Raw genomic sequence first — 21,781 nt, 5'->3', positions numbered from 1 at the left:
TCTGACTTCTGCCTTCTCTAGTGGTTCATATTTGTCCTGCACGGCTGGAGGTGTGGCACCGAGGAGGGATTTGCCTAGCCGCCATAACTTTTCCAAATGGGAAGCACGAGTAACACGAACAATGTCTTAGCTGCCCAACTGTAGATTCCACTGCTTTTGCTAAGTTTCACAGTCCAGCCCTAACCCTGAACGTTGGCTGGGAAATGGCTTCACACACAGCTATGGAGAACACACACTGAAAAGACCTCTGAAAGGGAGTAATGCTGAGGTATCTGACAGAAATTGTGTGCAGTTTTGGGATTATGGGAATCCACAACCTGTTTTCAAATTGTCCTTTAAGGATTTTCACAAGAAAAGAACACCTTTTCAAAAGCCTCCGTAATCATGCCGTCTTCATGTGTATGAACCTGACCCCTAAACATGCCAGGGGCTAATTCTGCTCACTCCAGCAGTTCTGACACCACACATAATAAATTAAAATATCAAAACTTACAATGAAGAGTAACAAAATAAATTTTCACTAAAATCATTGCCATATGCTGAATGCTGGGAAAAAAATGATTTTCTAATTGTGAACGTAAGAAGAATAGACTTGCAAACCATATGAATGGGATAGATTGTCAGCAGGGAGGAAACTGCCCTTGATGTTTCAAATATGCATCTTCTTTGAGCAATTTGAACCTTTATTTAATCTCTCATTTATTACCTCAAAATTGTACACACTCTGGGCCACTGGGAACTTTGGCAGGCTAAGCACATAGTCTTTGTCCTCAGAGAGCTTGAATCTTTAATTCATTTTCTATGAGAATAAGTATATTTTAGGATCAATAGATACTAATTTAAAAGCATCTGGACAAAACGAAACTAATAGGTAGTGAAACAGGAAAAGAATGCAAGATTTTCAAAACTTGTTCTTTCCTGGAGCAATAAACACACACACACACACACACACACACAGAGAGAGAGAGAGAGAGAGAGAGAGAGAGAGAGAGAGAGAGAGAGAGAGAGAGAGAGAGAGAGAGAGAGAGAGAGAGAGAGAGAGAGAGAGAGAGAGAGAGGGAGGGAGGGAGGGAGGGAGAGAGAGAGAGAGAGAGAGAGGGAGAGAGAGAGAGAGAGTTTATAGTATCTCAACTAACCAGGATCTCTAACAGCCATAAAATATTTACTTATTTATTTATTTAAATTGCCTCTCATTCTAGTCCCAACCCCACCCTGTTCCTTCCTATCATTCCCTTCCACTTTACATTTCTAGAAAAGGGCTGTTGATCATTGTCTCACTTAGCGTTAACTATCAACTTGATACATGTTAGAGTCATTTGAGAAAGTAGTCTCAGCTGAGAGAGTGCCTGTTGCGGGCATGTCTGTGGGAGTTGTTAGGTTGTTGATTGATGTAGGGGGCACACAGCCTACTATAGAAGGCTCTATTTCTTGGGGAGGTGTAAAAACACTAGATGAGCGTGAACCTAGTGAGCCATCAGCAGCCTTTCTCCGTGGTGTCTGCTCTCAGTTCTTGCCCTGACCTCTATCAATGATGTACTGTGTAACCTGTAAGCGGAAATAAAACTCCCCCGCCCCCCTTAACTTGCTTTTGGTCGGGGTGTTTTATCACAGCAAGAGCCATGAAACTAAAACAGGAATCCTGCTTCTTGTTGTGTATGCTCTGGTTGTTTACGCATCCGAGATAAACTCAAGCAATGATAGGATTCCTCCATCTCAGGAGCCAGTCCCGAGAGTAAAGGGCTGTCTTTGGAAGGTGCAGTAAAGTCACTGGCACCAATGCTTGCAATAAAAGGTACTCCTGTGTCTCATTATGTCATTGATCAAAGTGTCAAAGAACAAAACAGAGCTAGGCATAGTGGTCCGTGCCTTTAATCCCAGCACTTGGGAGGCAGAGATAGGCAAATCTCTGTGAGTTTAAAGCCAACCTGGTCTACATAGTGAATTCCAGTATAGCTAGAACTAAACAATGAAGAACCTGTTTTCAAAACAAAACACCGAAACCAAAACAACAACAAAGAGCAAACAAACAAATGGATTAAGACATGACATAAACTTGCTTTGTTCTCAGTGCCTGATTGAGAACCCATCCTTATGAATTGATTAAGTCACTCAGGTATCAATGGGTTATCAATGGACTGGTTCTATTGTAAAAACAAGATTGCACTGTCTTTTAATGTCTTAACATGTATGATCTTTATCTCTGTGACATGGTGCCATAAGCAGGTCCTCTCCAGGGGGTGGGAAGATGATAACCCCATGCTATTGATTTTCCTTAGCTTTAGAAACGTGAGCGAATAAACCTTTGCTTTTAAATTATCCAATCTCTGCTAGCTGTAACAACTGATGGGAACGATGCTGCTGTTCTAGTTGGACTAGAAAATGTCTCACCGAGGTTCATGTGGATGAACATGGAGTCTCTGCCAGCAGTGCTGTATTAGGAGGCTGTAGGAACTTTAGGCTGAAGAGCTTTGCTAGAGGACATGCACAGCCAGGAAAGTTTTATCGCTCAGCTGTACTTCTGTCCCCTATTTGCTTCCTAACTAGAGATGCCACGTGACCAGCCAACTCAGGCTCCTGGCTTGGTCATGGCTTCCCTGCCATTACAGACAGTTGTGTCCCTTCAAACCGTAAAACAGTTTGAATCTCTCCTTCCTGGACTGGCTTTTGTCAGATGGTTTGTCACAGTGCTGAGAGAAGTAACACTAACAGTCCTTGCAGGTGAAACACATTTACACACACTTACACACACATACCCACACCCCCACACACTCATACATACACACATACTCACCACACACCACCCCCACACACATACTTCCATATACATGCACACATACACACACACTCATGCTCACACACATACACACACATACCCCCACACACATACTCACACACACATTCACACACACACACACACACACCATGAAAACAGCATCTTGAAAACCTTGTTAAGTAGGCTTTCAATAGTTGCTTATATGAAGGAGACAAAACCCTACTATGAGTTTTCTGCTTTCCATGATAAGGAACTGAATTAATTGAGTGCAAATGGAGAGACGATGGCAGGAGGGGTTTTTCAAGATAATCAAACAGTGACCATGCAATCGAAATGGTAAATACCCATCCAGTTGGAATGCAAGTGCCTAGATAATTCTCAAGAGATGCTTCTCGATCTTACAGTGCTAATCAAATCAAAATGAAATGAAAGACGGGGAATGAAATTGACAACCTGCTAAATGCTCATCTTAGAAGGGAGGGGAGCTAATAGGAAATCTTAAAGACCAGAGAAAATAATGATTACAACCTGAAAAAAAAGCTTAGGCAGTGTCAAACTTTTAAAGGAGCAAGTTTCTTCCTGATGACTGAATAAGAAAATAGATCAGAAAATAAATACATTCAAATATGTAATTGTGAGAGAACATGGTCAAACTAGATGATCCAGGCAGCCAGTAGCTACACTGACTCTTGTGTTGGGAGTGATGTGCCCAGAGACTGTCCCTAGTTTTCCCATGTGCTCTGTTACCTCACTCAGTCCGTATTGTACAAGAGGAACCCAAGGCACGTGGTGTTAATACCGAGGGCTTCAATCAGGACTGTTCACGTGTGGTACTAGTGCCCAACACTTTAGACAAAGTCCTTGTCTGAGCCTTCACTGGACCAGAGAATGCTCCTAAAATCTTTAATATGGGGCTTCTCAGTTTTCTGCAACAACCAGCCGTGCCACCACCCTGGTGTTACACCAAGAGCCCAGAAGCTGCATTTGGAAGAAAAACAGACGGAAGCCCATCTGACAGATAATATTGCTATTCCAGGCACCATGGCTGCACACGGCTATGACTTCGCCCTCACTTACTAGTGTTCTCAGGCTACTTTTGTCTTCATAGCTTAGAGGCTGGATTCCCTGGGGTCTTCCATCCTAAACCAGGAGTGACATAAAACCAAGGACTGCTGCTCACATTCTGCCTCCCTGAGCAGGCGACACAGATAATGTGCTGTGCCTGCTCATGAAAGCTTTTTAGGACGTGTTTTAAAATTTGACAATATTTCCTAACAGCTAAACATCTCAAGACTTTCGTATTGTGCTCAGTAGTAAATAGTAGGACTGAATAAAAACTAAAGAACAGAGGAAGCTGGATTTAAGATGGGATGAAGGAAATGCAAAAACACAGGAAAAAGGTTTGGTAACATTAGTTCAGACTTTATCCCAAGCCGAGCAATATTAAAAGGAACAAAGGGTGTCATTTTCCAGTCCCCAGTAAAGATCAAGCAGTCATGAAAATTTATGTGCGGAATAGGACTACATCAAAATATATAACTCTAGAAATGGTAGAAATAAAAGGGGAAGTTTACAGAAATATGTTTATTTTAGGAGAGAATGAGACAGTCCTCTTAACCTCAGCAGGTGGGAGAGACTGGAAGCAATAAGTAAACGAGTCAATCTATTATTTATTTATTCTTTTGTATTTAAAAATCTGAGTATATAGCCCAGGTCAGCCTCGATTTCATGATCCTCTTGGCCTCAGCCTTGCAAGTGCCGGGACTCCAAGTATGTATTTTACTAAAATAACAAGCTGGGTTTATACAAGGCAAAATGTTCTATGAAGTGTCATAGAAGATTTATAGAAGTGTACCTTTTTCTACGCCACAGAAATAAGCATAATACATTCTATTTTTGTTGTTGTTGTTTTGTTTATTTTTGAGTTTTTTCTGTTGGACAGGGCTTCTGTTTATAGACAAAGCTGGACTTGAAATCAAAGATCTGCTTGCCTCCGCCTTCAGAGTGCTGGGAGGCTTCAGTGAACCTCCATAGCCTGCTACATAACAAATCCTTTAAATATTTTATACGATGAATATGTAAATAATTAAAATAAAAGTAAAAGCAAATAACAACGAAAATACAATCTTTCACTCAAAGCAAAACCCAAGTTGCAGAACAACGGTCTCTATGCTGCCATTACCAATTACTTAGGTATAAAATGAAGCTAAGAATGTTTTCTAGTGATACATGCTGTGCTGCTGAGCTGTTCTTCAAGGATGAAGGCAAGTTAATTCTGTATTAAGTAGGAAGCAATGAAAGTAAACTGTTCAGTCAATTTAAGGCTGAGAACCCAAAGTCAACTTAGGAAAACAGATAAATGCAAATGGAGAAGATAAGAATGGAAATAAATTGAAATAGAAAATAAATAGAGAAGAGACTAAAGAGATAATTATTGTAGGAAATTTTATGTAAACCTTCTCTCTCTCTTACACACATACAGACACACACACACACTCAGTGAGGAGGGTTAATAGGGAAGAGGGGAGGGAGGTCGGCACAGAGGAAGGAGGAAGGAGAAGATATAAATAACACTAAGAATATCTGGAAAAGTCACAGGGATATATTTTACAAAACTACTTTAAAATATGTATAAGAACAGAAGACATATTAAAAATCATGGTAGAATTTCAAATTTGCATTGGAACCAGTAAGGAACGGAACAGATATTACAGGAGACGGAATCAAAGATGTGCAGGGGCAAACAAGAAAGACATTAGGATCTTTCACACTCTCCCTGCTAGAGTGTTTGGCACATTTATTCTTTGATGATTCGGAATCCTCTCTTTCTGTACATTCCAGCCCTGCTTTGTTTTCACATGTGCCGGCTACTTCCGTGTATAAATAGCCCAGCCTGGTGAATAGCTCCCCATCAGCCTCAAGGCATCTCTTCTTGGTACCTTCACCCTCCCTAACCTCCATCATTTCTTTTGAAGCTAGCTCTGCCTTCCTTTTTTCCTTCCAAACTTTATCCTTTGGGTCCTCTAGTCTGATACAGAAAGGCTCTAAATGAAAGCACTTACACACGTGACCCTCAGAGAAAGGTCAGCACCTGCTGTCCAATAGATCAGGGATATTTTATTTAAAGCTTATACCTTTTAGAAACCTCAATTGAAACTACAAAAGGAAAGAAAGTTTCTTAAAGGGACCTCCCACTCCTTGAGTTGTAAGAAAATAAATAATTGTTTGTCTCATGTTCAGATCTTCAGTTTGGACTACACAGTTTTATAAAGCAAGAGACTGAAATATAAAATTGGAGAGTCCTCCACACAAGCGGTTCCTAGCACCTGACTTTGGATGGTATTTATTACAATATTCACTAAAAAAATCAACCAACAAATTTTATTGGAAGCATTTGAAAAATGATTGAAAGCAGATATTAAGCTTTAAAAATGGTGCTGTCAGAGACTGTGAAGAATTCTCTTTTGGGTATGAGTTAAGACGTGACAATCCTTACTCTAATACTTCAAGTGTATTTTTTCTTGGTTTCTCTCTCATTATTCACTATACTTTTGCATAGTAGATTAGTTTAATTGTTTAAGTGTTCCTGTATGTAAAAATCACCTTAATGATTATCAACCAAGGGACACATTCACATAGCCAACTTTGAGGTGTTTGATACCAGTATGATGAAACCACTGGATTTCTTTGGGAACAAATCACAAGAAAGGTTGGAAAACTGCTTTTAACTCCCAATAACTAATAGTTCATTTGTAGGGATAGTTGTAGGAACTAGGTATGAGAAAGGAGGACATTTATTTGTAATTCTCAGGAGCTAATATGTCTTTTATACCTATAAAGAGTTCTCCAAGTTAAGAAAAGCCTGTGTTTGAACCTTCTACCTAACTTCCTTTCTCAGAGCCAAAAGTGGTTCCATGGATGATGGAGGCATAGCATCTCTCTTTGGTCCTTTTCGTGCCAGTAATGCAGTTTATATAGAATTGTCATGGTGGGAGTAGGAGGACTTCTGGATAGAAGATGCCAGTCATTTGGGGGAAACTTTTCTGAAACCAGACTGCTGGGCCCCAGTTGTAAGGAAGACTCTTCAATTTCAATTGCTTGCTTTCTAACGTTGTAGCGCAAGTTCAAGATCTGCCTCTGGGATAGTTAGTAACTTAAGCTTTTACACCTCAAAAATGGGAGGTTCTTTTGTGGAGTTTATTCTTTCCTTATGTGGTTCAAATTGAGATTCAGCAGCAGCATAAGCCCTAAATAGACTAGCATGGTCTGTTGGATAGTGGGAGGAGCTGAACTTGTTCTGAAAAATCACATGACTAAACACAGATTTGGTGGCTACTACGTGGCATCATTAGGATGACATTATTGATTTTCTTTGCAAAATGAAGAAGACGAGGGGGAAGAAGAAAGAGAGAAAGATGTGTTGGCGTTGGCTGTGGTTGTGGCAGAAGAGAAAAAGAGTTTAAAGAAGACTTAAGAGAACTAGTATATATGTGTTGATCAACTCGACACAAGTTAGAGTCATCTGAAAAGAGGGAACCTCAATTGAGGAAATACCCCAACTGTATAGAACTCTAAGGACACTTAATGACTGACTGGAGGGGAAGGACCCAGTTGATTGAGAGCAATGGAATGCAGTTCCTGTTTAGGTGGTTCTAGAACATACAAGAAAGGACACTGAGCAGGTCAGGGGAGCAAGTCAGCAAGCAGCACTCTTCCATGGTATCTGCTTCAGTTCTTGCCTCCAAGTTTCTGTCCTGAGTTCCTGCCCCAACTTCCCTTTATGATGGACTATAAGCTACAAGGTGAAATAAACCCTTCCTTCTCCAGGTTACTTTGGTCAAGGTGTTGACCACAGCAACTGAAAGTAAAGAAGACAAAGATGTATGTTGCTTTGGGGGTAAATTTGGATGCAATGACGGATGATGATCAGGCAGACACACTGACTTAAAGAACAGGGACTCTTGTTTCATGGCCTAGGCAAAGACTGTGGAAAAACTGAAGCAACAAGGACAAATAACAAGAGCTAACAAGTTTCGTTGTCTTTGGGTTTGGAAGAATGGCACACCGATTTCTGAGGCATTAGTCCTGGCTCAAAGAATATGACACAGAGCACCAGCACTGTGAATTAGGAAGGATTTTGGAAAACTCCTGACCCTATGATAAAGAAAATACAAACTTCCACAACTGGTCCTTTTTGCAAAAATTTGTTTCAGTCTGAAAGAGTAGAGTCAATGCTCTTTAAATATGTCAACCTGACATGACAAAGGCCATATAAAAGAGGGGTTTGCAGTTTGGCATGGGGTTGGTATTTCATATACTGATGTTGAAGTCTCATAGAAGTTTATATAAACACTAAGGCTTCGAGCTTCCAAGGTCATAAACTTTCCAGTCACAAGGATGGTTAGTGAGAGGGGACAGAGGAGAGACAGTGCTGACTTCTAACTTGCTCATTAGACTAATAAATAGGAACAGTTGGCCACAGTACCATGCATCCCAAAGGCATCAATCCCTGAAAGAAAGTTCCCTCCAGACCCAATCTACCCGCTGGGTAAGAGATGTGCCCAGCTCAAAACAGCTTGGAAGCATATTCCTCAGAACCACTGATGAAGCTATGCCTTTACAGCGCTTAAATAGCAGCTCGTGAAACTACATCGGGCTATGTTGTGCACCACCCAAAGCATGGTGTTCTCTGTTACTTGGTTCTGATATCAAATGCAAGAAATCTGTCTTCTTGTGTCTAAAAAGAGTGGCTATTAACTGAGCAGAAACTGTCTCCAACAATAGGTCAATTAATGGCTGCATTTTAAACAGCTTCCTTAAAAACAGCATTAATTACATGCATTTTGGATATCTCTCCTGTGTACCTTATCTATCTGAAATCACTGTTATTCTGGGAAGATATGGAGACTATTATTTCTGAAAGCTTTGCAGATCATATTCTGTTTTTCATCGTAATGAATGCAGAGATAGAATTAGGCTTTAATTATCGCTGGCACCTTTTCACTAGTGGAAATAGACTTTAAAAGGCAGAAAATGAGAAGAATCCATCCTGAGAGGAGAGTTGATAAATGTTCAGAAAGAATATTTATCCAAACATATCTTCACATCCAAATGCTATCTGATCAGAAAGAAAAGAACAGATTCCAAATACAACATGGGCTGTTTCTATTTTCTTATTAATATTCCTTGCACTTTCCTAGTCTAATGGGTTAGGACTGTCATATAAGCCTTTTCTCTGGTGAAAGAAAAGACAGTCAAAGAGACTATTTCCCCCGTTCTTTAAGCATCGCCTCAGCTGTAGCAGCGTTATCTTCCACAGGATTAGGCTCCTCTGCCCTCCTATTTATTTTCCCAACAAGCTGCAGAGAGAACATGGGTGACTTTGGTCCAAAGGGCAGTGAGCAATAATTTTTCACTGCTTATATTATCTGACTGTATGAACGGGGCAAATCTGAGTTCAGAGAGCAAACGTAAGTTGGGTACTTTATGCTGACCTTGCCAGGACCTTCCCAGACATCTGATTTCATGCAATTCCTATAGGTACAGTCTAGGGAATCTCACTATCAGCGCTTTTACATTTGGGCTGGGCAAAGCCTGTGCCATGAAGGGCTGTGCTCTGCGCTACAGAATATTAACAGCATCCTTAGCCTCTACCCACTAGATGCCAGCAGTATCCCTCTCCCTTCAGTTTAGATGACTATAAATGTCTCCAGACATTTGCTAAACATCCCCCAAGGGAACAAACTCACTTCAAGTTAAGAGTCACTCATATGGCTACAACTAGTTGAGGCGGTAGATATTAGATGCTAGCCTGGTTAAGTAGGCACATGATCAGAGAGCCTTAAATTTTACTGTCTACTTGTTTATAACTGATTGTAAGACATGAAATGGTCAGGAAAGAGACTACATATGTTTTAAATTTTAATTACAAATGTCAGTTTGTTCTTATCCATTTACAGCATTCCAGTATTCTGTATCACCAGGCTAAATTTATTTTTGGCTAATCTAATAAAACGAAAAGCAACAATTTTCTTGCTTAAATTTGCATCCCACTGATAACTGTTAAGATGAATGTGTTTTCTTATGCTTATTGACTGATTTTTTGTTTTTAGATTTGCTACCTCTTTTCTCATGCCTCTTTCCATATAGGACTATTATCCTTTACTTTATTGACTTGTGTTTGATGCTTTCTATATATAAACATGTTACAATTGTTACAGAAGAATATTCCTGGAAAAAATAAAGTTGATTTTTCTTTTAACTCTTTGGGAGCCCACCACCGAACTCCTAAATAAATATGCGGAGACTTATTCTCATTAATGAATGCCTGACATTAGCTTGGCTTGTGTCTAGTCAGTTTTTCTATTACCCCCTTTCTCTTTACATCTTTTACATCTTGTCTCTGGATTTTTTACCTTTCATATATATATATATATATATATATATATATATATATATATATATATGTATATATTTCTTTTCTTCCTACTCCATGGCTAGCTGTTGGCTTTGTAGCTGGTCCCTGGTGTCCTCCTCTACTTTTTTTTCCTCTCTCCCTTCTCTGGAGCCTAGATTTCTCCTCCTGTTTATTCTCCCTGCCTGTCAGGCCCACCTATTCCTCTCCAACAGCTATTGGCTGTTAAACTCTTTATTAGACCAATCAGGTGTTTTAGGCAGGCAAAATAACACAGTTTCACAGAGTTAAACAAATGCAACATAAAAGAATGCAACACATTTTTGCATTATTAAACAAATATCCCACAGAATAAACAAATGTAGCACATCTTAAGCTAATATTCTTCAACAACAATATTATGTCAGTATCTTTTGAACCTTCATATATGTCTCTAAGCAATCTTAATTTCAGACAAGGGTTTGTTCATTTTTTCCTCTAAACAAACTGATGCTTCCTCATCAGCAGACTGTAGTGATACTGGACCCTGAGGTCTTGGAGAAGAACAGGTGAGTGTTTATTTACAAATTCTCCTGCACCGAGTCTAGTAGACAGTGTATCTATCAGTAAAGATGTTTTTCTTCCGCATGCAGACTTGGCTTCTACCCATCCACAGATGTCTACTCTTGTGGTTCCTGTCAATGGGAAGAGAAGCCTGACTCTGTTACACCATATACTGACTTACTGTTTCACTTATAACTGCCTTGCTTTATAAATCATCTTAGCACATGCAAAGTTGTTCTCGTTAGAGAGCTTCAAATATCAAAGATAATGTGTAGGTCTTCCTTGATGCTTTAACTCTAAAACCACGCCATCCTTATGCAGTCTCCAGGATACAAGGTTTTCCCTGCAGTCTTTTTTTTAAAAAAAAAAATATTTATTTATTTATTTATTTATTTATTTATTTATTTATTATGTATACAATATTCTGTCTGTGTGTATGCCTGCAGGCCAGAAGAGGGCACCAGACCCTACTACAGATGGTTGTGAGCCACCATGTGGTTGCTGGGAATTGAACTCAGGACCTTTGGAAGAGCAGGCAATGCTCTTAACCTCTGAGCCATCTCTCCAGCCCCTCTTTTTCTTATACTATGACACCATCATTATTTTGTGTATAAAAACACATTTGTGTCTTGAACATGATGATGGGTTATTGTGTTACTTTACACTCTAAGTATATGCACACCTGGAATTCACCCATTTAAATGGTAACTTGGCATTTCATAGTATTGGAGCTTTGGGTCATTTCTTACTCAGAAAAATCACAAGCAATGCTAAGGGAACAGCTTTTCTTGTTTGGCTCTTGAATGTTTCTCAAAGAGTCATATTGTAAAGACTTGGTCCCCAGTCTGATGTGCTATAGGAGGCAGTGGGATCTTCAGGAGATGGTACCTAAGAGAAGTCAGACCACCAGAGGTGTGCATTTAAAGGAGGTATTTATACCCTGAACTATCCATCAATCTTTGCCTCCCAGCTATTATGAGATGAGTATCTCACCTCAGTATAAGTTCCCTGAAATGATCCTACTGGTTATGGACCAAGGGGAGCAGAAGCAAGTACTATGACCTAAAACCTGTAAGAGCATACACCAACAGAATGTTTCTTCTTTAAACTTGACTTAGCTCAAATATTTTGTTACAGTAATGCAAAATTAACACAACAGCCGTATATATCAGCGTCCATTTATCTATAATTGAACTGAATAACGGAAACTGTCAGGATGGAAGTGGTACATGCAGTTTACATTTTAATGAACACATTAGTCTCCAAAATGGCCATCACTTTACAACATTACCATTATTCAATAGCGTGCTAGTCAGTGCTGAGCTGTGACAAAATATCTGGGTAAAATAAAATAAGAAAGGAAGGATTTCCAGAGATTCTGGTTCATCCTGGTATGGAAAATGTGATAAAGCCAGACAGTTCACGTCACTGTGTGGGAAGCATGGCAGAGCCAGGCAGCTCATACTACCACGTTGGGAGGATGGTAGAGCCAAGGCAGCTCACATCACTGTGTTAAAAGGATGCTAGAGTCAGGCAGCTCACATCATGGCAGTCAGGAAACACAGAGAGGGAGGGGAGGAGAAAGGCAAGCACTGTCAGGCTTTCTAAAGAAAAATCTTCTTATTTATCTCCCCCATCTCTCAAGCCATGGAGTAGGGCTGTTTTCACTCAGGTTTGCTGCTCTCTTCAGTACATCTCGGGGAATGCCTGCATGAACACACACAAAGGTGTGCTTTATCCATCTCCTCCTGCTTCTTCATCCAACCAGGTTTACAATAAAGACTCAATTTAGATTTTTAGATGATCCAATGAAAATATTTTTTAAAATATATTTTAATTTACACTTCACTGATTATATGCAAGATGAGTTTATTTTGTATTTTTCTTGTGTTTGTTGACTTTTTTTGCCTTTTCCCATTTGCTTCTTCCTTTCTTGTTCCCACTGCTGCATCGGGTTGTTTTCCTTTTCTTATTGATTTGTATGACTTTTTAAGATGCCTGCATATTAATTCTTCATCAGTTATACACAATGACTGAGATTTGAAGATGCCATGCAACAAGCATTTCAAAGGGCATCAGGTTAAAAAGCTGCTGTCTGAGATAATTAGTGAGCCTTTCCCAGATGCACTGTGCTCCTGTCTCCTTGTCTCTGCTCTTTCCATTCGGATCTGGACATCCAATTACACACTGACATCATCCCTCTTCAGTGATGGTGCTCCCCCCTGAACTCCAGGATCTCCAGCATCCCAGATTGTCCCCCACCTCCCTGCCTCTGAGCTCAGAGATCATGGCCTATGTCTCCTCAAGAGAAGGACGACCGAGCCCTTTCCTCTGTCTGTCCCACCCAAGCCTCTCCTCCCCTAGGGAAATAACCCCAAGTATGCAATACAAAACACTGTGTATACAGAATATTAATAAATGTTGTAGGCGGACAAAAGTGGAGACATAAGTTGGCAAAACACTTACCTGAAACAAATCAAATAACCTTTATCCACTGCAGGCCATTGTTTTCCTCCTAGAGCCTTTGTTATGCCAACCTGCTAAATGACTCTCCAAGAGGGGATGGCTTCAGTACAGCATCTCCCAGATGCATTTGACAAGACAGGACTTTTCCCCTGAGCATCTCTTAGGACCAATCACTATAGAAGATGCTTCAGGGCATTTCGTTGTGAAGTGTGCAACAAGGATACACATTGACAGCTGCCTCATGTGCTTTCTGGAATGTGTTTTGGGGGGAGGAGGACATTCTTTGCCTTCTGTATGTACAGAATATGATGGACAATTTGAGTGTTTTCATATGCGTGTTTCTATACGTATGTAGTGTGTGTGAATCTGAAGTGTATGGGTGAGTATTGTGTGTGTGCAGATGCATGTATGTGCCAATGTGGGCAATACATATAACCTTGTATGTTATACATATAACACTGGACATTGATGTTAAATATCTTCCTCAATTACTCGCCTTATGTATTTAGGTAAGGTCTCTCATTTAAACCTAGAACTCACCAAATTTACTAGATGAGCTTGCCAGCTTGTTCTGTGGAATCCGTTGGTTACATTTCTCAGGCGCTGGGATCTTAATGGGTTGTCAAGCTCATCTAGCTGGGCATTTAAACTCTGGTTTACTATTGAGTTATTTCCTCAGCCCAATTCTGTAAAACCATTTGACTGGATTTACGATTCCGTGAGTGTCAGTGAGAGCATTTGCAGAGCGCATTAACTAGGGAAGAAGATCCACCATTTCTATGGATGGTCTACCCCATAGGCTCGAGACTCTAAACAGAACGGAAGGCAAACAGGAGAGAGCCAGACCATTCCGTGAACTTCCTCTCCCTACTTTCATTCTGTCGTGGGGTAAAGGCTTCCTTCCCTTACCTGCTTCTTGGTGTTTTACTGAAATATATGGAGCCAAGAAAACATGGACCAAAGCCCCTTAATCAGTGAGCAGAATTGAATGCTTCTTTCTTTAACCTGTTCCTTCAGTTATTTTGGCCACAGTCATGACCAAGTGACTGACACAGGAGCACTGGAGCATCATGCCCAGTAAACATCCTCTGGTAAGTGCCAGGTGCCAACTTTTGTCAAGACCTATGTATGAACTGGGGTGAGAGCATCCCAAAGAAGTTTTCATGCAGGAATGAGATAACTCTGGGCAGTCTTAGCCCCACCCCCTGCCAGGGGAAAGCCAGTTGCCCACAGCTGAGTGAAAATGATCATCAGGGGCATTGAGAACAGCTGAATGAGGTAGCAGGCGCATCGGCATAGAACAGGTACTCAGATGTGTAAAAGCAGTATTGTTTGTTTGTGATTTCAGACTTGGCACATTGTGAAGTGTCAAGTGCTCGCTGGTGCCCCAGCCTGTTTGCAGAGAAACAGACAGCATTTAATGCAGCAATGCTTTAGGAGAAGAGACTCCAGTGGCCCCTTCCTCTGGCTTCCTATCAGCTCCTGGTCCCCTACTACATCCTCCCCTGATGCAGCAGCCCCTGTGTAGTGATATTTCATTTCAAGTTTAATAAATAAAGCTTGCCTGAAGATCAGAGAGTAAAACAGCCACACTGGTCAGCCATAGAGACCAGGCAGTGGTGACACACACCTTTAATCTCAGTAGCCACACAGTTCACCATAGAAGCCAGGTGGTAGTGGTTCATGCCTTCAATCTCAGCACTAGAGAAGAATATAAGATGGGAGGAGACAGCTCTCAACTCAGTCTCACTCTGAGGATTCCTGGAGGCAGAATCCCCATTTCAGTCTGAGGTAGAAGTAAGAGCCAGTGGCTGGCTGCTTTGCTTTTCTGATCTTCAGGTCGAACCCCAATATCTGTCTCTGGGTTTTTATTATTCGTGCTCCACTCCTCCCCCATAGGCCCTGTACAGCATGCAATTTCTTTAGGATTTGCAGAAATGCTCCCACCCCACCTTCCAGAGATGCCTATTCATGCAGGTGAGCATCACCTCTTCAGTCTGAAGCTGCCAGGCCTACCTCTTCTCTCTCCCAGTGGCGACTGCTTTCTGCAGCTGACTCAGTGTGTTACCGACTTTGTTCCTAGAGTTCATTCCTATTAGCTCAAACCAGTACTGCAGCTAAGCTCTTGACCCACGTGTGTAAGGCTTGGAGCTCAACCTCCAGTCCTGCTGGGATGTGCACCTTCGGTGCACGGGTCCAGTGGGAGGGAGTTAGGCAACTGGGGACTTTGAATGGGAGGATATTGTAACCCCATCTCATTCTTACCTGTCCTTGGCTTACTGGCTGCGGTAAAGCATGTTGTCGCCCTCCACCGTGCACTCTGCTGTGGTAAGTGGAGCCACCAAGACCCAGAGCAATGAGAGCCAATTGACCATGGACTGAAATTCAAAGACTGTTACCCATACAACCCTTTTACTTTTTCAAGATGATTATTTTAGGTATTTTGTCTCAAGGACAGAAAACTGACTCACCAAACCAATCTGACCTTTGTCTTAAGACTAGACCTTTACTGACAAGGGGGAAAAAGGCAGAGGTGGCCTTGGGAAAAAGAGTAGATTGGTGATCTGTCTTCTGGATCTGGATCTCGGCTCAGCTCTGAAATTCTCCACTGTCAGCCAGGCGGGACCCGGGTGGCATGTACAGGATATTCTACAGTCAGTGAGCGAGCTGAGAGGGTGATGACAACCGCTCTCCAAGCACAATAACCCATTGAAATGTGGGCTTTATGAATCAGAATATGTCTCTTCTATGTCCTCCCGAGACAGGCTGTTGAGATGCATTTTCCTTTAAGGCAATGAAAAGTCATCAGTAATTCATTAAAATCTTCAGGTGATGTTAATTGCTGTTCTAATGATCATTACCTTGTAACATGAGCTTATAGGTATTAATGCACTCTGTTTTATGGGATGTTGTTAATCAACTACTCACACTTGCAGAAGAAACTAAGCCCAGTAGCTTGGTGCTTGGTATCTGCTTGCTTCGTGAGTTTAGACCCGGACAAAGGACTTTCCCAGGAGAGGGCTCAGTGATGAGAAATTAGGCACTTTTTCATGTTTCTCTCACAGGGAGGGCCTGGCCAGTTCCCTTAAACTTCCTGATCATGGTACTCAGTTCTCTGAACTGAGCAGAGTGATAATGCTTCCTTACAGCTGTTTGGCTGATTAAACGAGATAATAGAATTTAGCACATTGTTTTTGAGAAATACCTACCATTGTGTCCGCAAAGAGCTCCAGATGACACACATTTCCATGAGCTCTTTATTTGTGCTCCAGTCCCAACTTTTTTTTTCCTTTCTGGTTCCTCTTCTAATTGGTACCTAGAGAAATGAGGGGGTGGAATTCAGCTTGGTTTGTTGGGATGAGCCGGAACAATGCCTTGGCTCTCTGGAAGTATTTCATTATTACCTGCGTAAATCTATTTGTTGGCTCACAGATTTGTGAAAAATAAAGACTGGAAGCTGAATCCATGAACCGGAGCTAGCTATAGAAACTAACTAGGCAAGATGCTGGGTATCCATGGCCCTCCCTCTTGCCATCTGTAAGCATGGACAGTGACACCCATCTTACTGTTGTGGATCCCCAGTGAGAATCTCTGGGAAGCTTGTTGATTAATAACCTTGGTCTGATATCTGTCCATAGGGATTCCCATCCAGCAGGTCTGGGATGGGATCTGATAATTATGTTCCAAGAAGCTTCCAGGGAGCCTGGATGCTATGTAGATGTCCTGAGGAATACACTTTGAGAAATACTCTGTGTTCATTGGCTGTGTGTGCAAAACACATGGCTCTAGACTTCAGTCATGTTTGATTCATCCACTGGGAGGCCTCAGTGGTGGGAAAACCTGCTAGATTTGAGGTTGAGAAATTTGGGATTGAACTTTAGATTTCCCCAAAAGCAACTGTAGGAGGTTAGAAAAATGACTTCACTCTTCCAGATGCACTCTTTCCTTCTGTGCTTGCAAAGAAGATTTTGTTTTTGAGAGAGAGTTTTATTTCATGTATAAGTGTTTTGCCTGAATGTATATCTGTACACCATGTGCAAGAGTGGTACTCTCTGAGGCCAGAAGAGAGTGTCAGATATGGAGTTACAGATGTCTGGGAGCTGTCTAATAAATGCTGGGAATCGAACCTGGGTCTTCTGAAAGATCAGCCAGTGCTCTTAACCACTGGATTGACTCTCTAGCCTTTATATCCAGGTTTTAAGGGAGCAGCTTAGGAGTGTCTTGAGGTACTGAGAAGAACTGAGAAGCACCTTGCAAATCATTAAATGTCTTCTGAATGCTACATTTCAAAAGTAATGTATTGCTCTTGTTTTTCCAACAAACTCCTCATTTAATGTTTAAGAAGAAGTTTTTTAAAAAATAAAAGGTAATTTATAAGGGGTTAGAATTAAGATGACCTGCTACGGGGACCACTGTAATCACAAAGTCAGCACTGAAAAGGAGCAAGGCCACTAGGGCTCCTTTTGAGCTCTTAGGTGACAGACGTGAGGTCTGAGTTCTGAGTCCTGCTTCCTTAATTCTGCCCAGTGCTGCTTCTGCTACATGCTCCACCCTGGTCTCCCGTGTGGGATCCCAGGCTCCAATCTATTCATACATGTCCCTCCTCTTTTCCTTACTCTCTAGAATGAGTCAGGAAGGGTTCTCCCAGCCTTTCCTTGGACCATTGCCATAGGACTCCTTCTGATGGGAGATGCCCACTTTTCTGGAACTTGAGCCCTGGGCACAATCTGTGATTTTAAAAGATCTGATGACAGGAGGGGCCACCGTCTCTACAGCAGACAGCAAAGCTTAATGCTTCAGAGCTTCCATTCTCTATAAATCCCTATAGCCTCACCTTCATCCTTCTCCTTACCTAGAAAGGTGCTAAAGAGAATACCAGGTTCCCTTGGGTGCTGTAGCAATAGGATGGGAACAAGTAGAAGAAACAGGTATCCATTAAACAGCTCTATGCCTGGTCCTTTGGCTTTGATAGTCTATGGAATCTTCTTGGAAGCCAAAGCCTTCAGGGTTATTGGTGGCTTCATTCTACTAAAATCTAAAGATTACAAATGCAGGGATGTCCTTTCCTTTGCTCATTGGAGGACGCCGAACCCCCGAAATGGGAAGATTTGCAGCCACATTGTCTTCTACTGTCTGGGAACAGACCTTACTGGAAATGATGGTCTTGAGACTACCACCCTCCACCCAAAGCTCACACAGACTGGAAATGACAGAGCAGAAACCTGGCTCTGCCTGACCCTTGCAGTCTGTTCACACCATGCTTGCGTATGGGTAGCTCTGCTCTCCTTTCAGGGACTGGCTGGGCTTCGCTGGCCTGCAGGGAGGGACCTGGTACCAAGGGCTGTTCCTGTCCTTTTTTTGCTCTTCTTTTCTTCTTTCCCACTGAATGTCTCTGGACTTTCCAGCCTCCTCATTAGAATGCAGTTGCATGATTCATCAGCATTATTGGAGAAAGCAGTTAGACACAATAAGGGGGGATTAGTATTTGCAAAGACAAGTAGTATTGAGCTTTCCACCTCATCAAGGGGGCTAAATGCACACATGTTAGCCACACATCCTGACTGCCTGAAATCCCCTGCGGCTGAGCCCGGGTGGCAGATTTCTCCCCCTCCCTCTTCTCGGTCTCTTATATGTTCTTTACATTTCGCCCACAGTCATGAAAGCTAATGGCATCATTTTCATGCATGGACATGGGCCTGCCAGCTGACAGTGGTTAGCAATTCTTATTACAAATATATCTTCTAATTCCCGTGCTAGAATTGTAAAGCTTTTCTATAGTGACACTGAACCAAAATATCGAAATTGCCCAAGCCTTTAAAGAAAGCCGGTGAAAGGTTGTGGGATGCCTTTCAGTAATGCCGCCGAGAGGCTCTGCGGAATACAGATAGATTCTTCCCGCCTTTGCCTGTCACCTCGGATCACCCAGGGACTCAGACTCCAAACTTTCACTGCCTCTGGCAGGGATTGATCCGGGAGAAAGAGAAACAGGAAGGGGGGGGGGGGGCGCAAGCAAGAGAGAAGCTGCTTTGTAAAGAAACTTCGGAAGTAGGTTTGATGGCTGCTACTCTCCGGGTATGGGAGAGACTTTGTAGATTGGAATAGGAAATGATAAGGAAGGCATGTTTCAAAAGCAACCCATGGGCCTCTTTGATTGATTGGTTGGACGACTGCAATGCTAGGGACTGAGCGCAGGACCTCAAGCATGCTAGGTAAGCATTGTACTATGAGCTGCATCTCCAGTCTTCTCTCTCTCTCCCTTCCTCTCCCCCTTTCTCTCTCTCATACGTATGTATATGCATGTGTGTGTGCCCATGCATGCGCACACCTATCTATCTATCTATCTATCTATCTATCTATCTATCTATCTATCTATCTATATCTATCTATCTTTCTTTCTCCACTCTCTTTCACATTCTTCTTTTCTGGTCCTGCTCACTGTAGCATCTTCTTCAAGACCCTGTTCAATAGCTCACTACTATTCATAAAGAAGCATCTCTTTTTCCATTTGTCTCCTTTGGGCACACACTACCCACATCCAAACTTCTATCCCAGAAAAATAAACGCAGGAAAGTAATACATCATGGTTTTGACCCTAGAGGGGTTCCCAGGTTTCCAGGGAGACGCCCCAGTTAGTTCCTTGGGCAGCTGAGGAGAGGGAGCCTGAAAAGACCTAGGAGTCTATCTGAAGTATGTGACTTAGAATGGGGGTGAGGCAGGTTTGTTCTTTTTTTTTTTTTTTTTTTTTTTGGTTTTTCGAGACAGGGTTTCTCTGCAGCTTTTTTAGAGCCTGTCCTGGAACTAGCTCTTGTAGACCAGGCTGGCCTCGAACTCACAGAGATCCGCCTGCCTCTGCCTCCCGAGTGCTGGGATTAAAGGCGTGCGCCACCACCGCCCGGCGGCAGGTTTGTTCTTAAAGGCTCACTTGTTTCACCAATCCAATGGGCAAGTGCCATGAGTGTGTTGGATTTGAGAATTGCTTTTGAGTTAAATGAGCTGATAGAATAAAGAAAAATAAATGAGTATTGTTTTTTTGGACTAAGAATTGGATCTAGGTCATTTACATTGTGTTACACTAAATCCATAATCCTTTATTATTTTTTTAATTACCGTTATCATTGTTTTAGAGATACGATCTTGCTAGGTAACCGAGGCTGTCTCAAATTTGGGAGCCTCTTGTTTCAACCTCCTGGTGTTCAGACAATGCAGAGTGCTACCATACTCAGCTGCTGTTTGCATTTTTAATAGTTGCATCATATGTCATTTTGATGGCTGTCTTCTTTGAAGCCGGGGCTTCTTGAGGGGCCAGCCAGAGCTAAATATAGCTCTCCCACTTGGCTGCTCAGACTTTCCAACTCTAGCCTCTATTATTGGCTGCTGAGTGCTGACTTCCTGCTGCAGACAGCCCTGTCTAATGGCTAGGGAGAGGGAAGGTGGCAACTCTGAAGGAGAATCAAATCCTCAGGCTCAACGAGCTGGATACGAAGAAGGAATTTGTCTCTCCTGTAAATCCCCCTTACCCCATTCCCTGCAGCCTTGCTTGTCCTAGTTTCTATTATCCCCAAACAACAATCATGATCTAAATAAAGACACCAAATGGAAATTTCAATAAATAAGCAGTATGCAGCAAGTAGCATTGTGGTTTTGGTGTATGTGTATCTGTCTGTCTCTGTCTCTGTCTCTGTCTCTCTCTCTCTCTGTGTGTGTGCGTGTGTGTGTGTGCGTGTGTGTGTGTGCGTGTGTGTGTGTGTGTGTGTGTGTGTGAATGTGCGTGTTTTGTTTTGTTTTGAGAGAGGGTCTTAAGACAGCCCTGGCTATATAGACTAGGCTTTCTTATTCAAGAGACCTACCTGCCTGCCTCTACATCCTGAATGCTGGTATTAAAGGTGTGCATCACCATACTCAGTCAATATATAAACTTTACATTGCTACCATTCTGAGTACCATCTCATCTGAGATACGCTTATCAGTTCACCTAGCATATGAGTCATAGCTTTGTTGAATGTATCCATACCATGGATACTCCTGACTGGCATGGTCAGAGTTCCATGATCCAGGACCACCCAAGCAGAGGATCTTCCTCCTGACCATGGCAGATAGTCAGTAGTAGTCAAATAATACAACAATGAATGCCACTCACCTTCCCTCATCTGATCACGTAAACACTGCCTCATCTCTGATCATTCCCAGAAGGGTGTTACAGTCTTCTGTGATGTTTGAGAGAGTCTATTCATACAGCTTTTATTATAACATAGCAAGCTTTCACCATGTATCCCAGAGAGGCTGGTTATTCATTATCATTTTACATTATTGTCCCAAATGCTAGGACAGCAGATTTGCACCACCACGCCCAGCTCTATTTCATTGTTTATTGTTATTAATCTCTTACTGTGTCTAATTTACACATTAAAGTTCACCATATGGAGGGGAAAACACATTTTCTATAGATTTGGGTATCATATGGTTTCAGGCATCTGCTGGGGTCTTTGAGCATGCTTCATGTGATAATGAGGGGTTTGTGTGTTAGTTTCAAGGAAGGCTGGTTGGTGTACTTGGGTCCATGGATCTTTGTGAGGAGGAGATTAGAT

Source organism: Arvicola amphibius, chromosome 15 (genome assembly GCF_903992535.2).
Source record: "Arvicola amphibius chromosome 15, mArvAmp1.2, whole genome shotgun sequence".
NCBI classification, from domain to species: Eukaryota; Metazoa; Chordata; class Mammalia; order Rodentia; family Cricetidae; genus Arvicola; species Arvicola amphibius.
Note: the sequence above shows the minus strand (reverse complement) of the source record.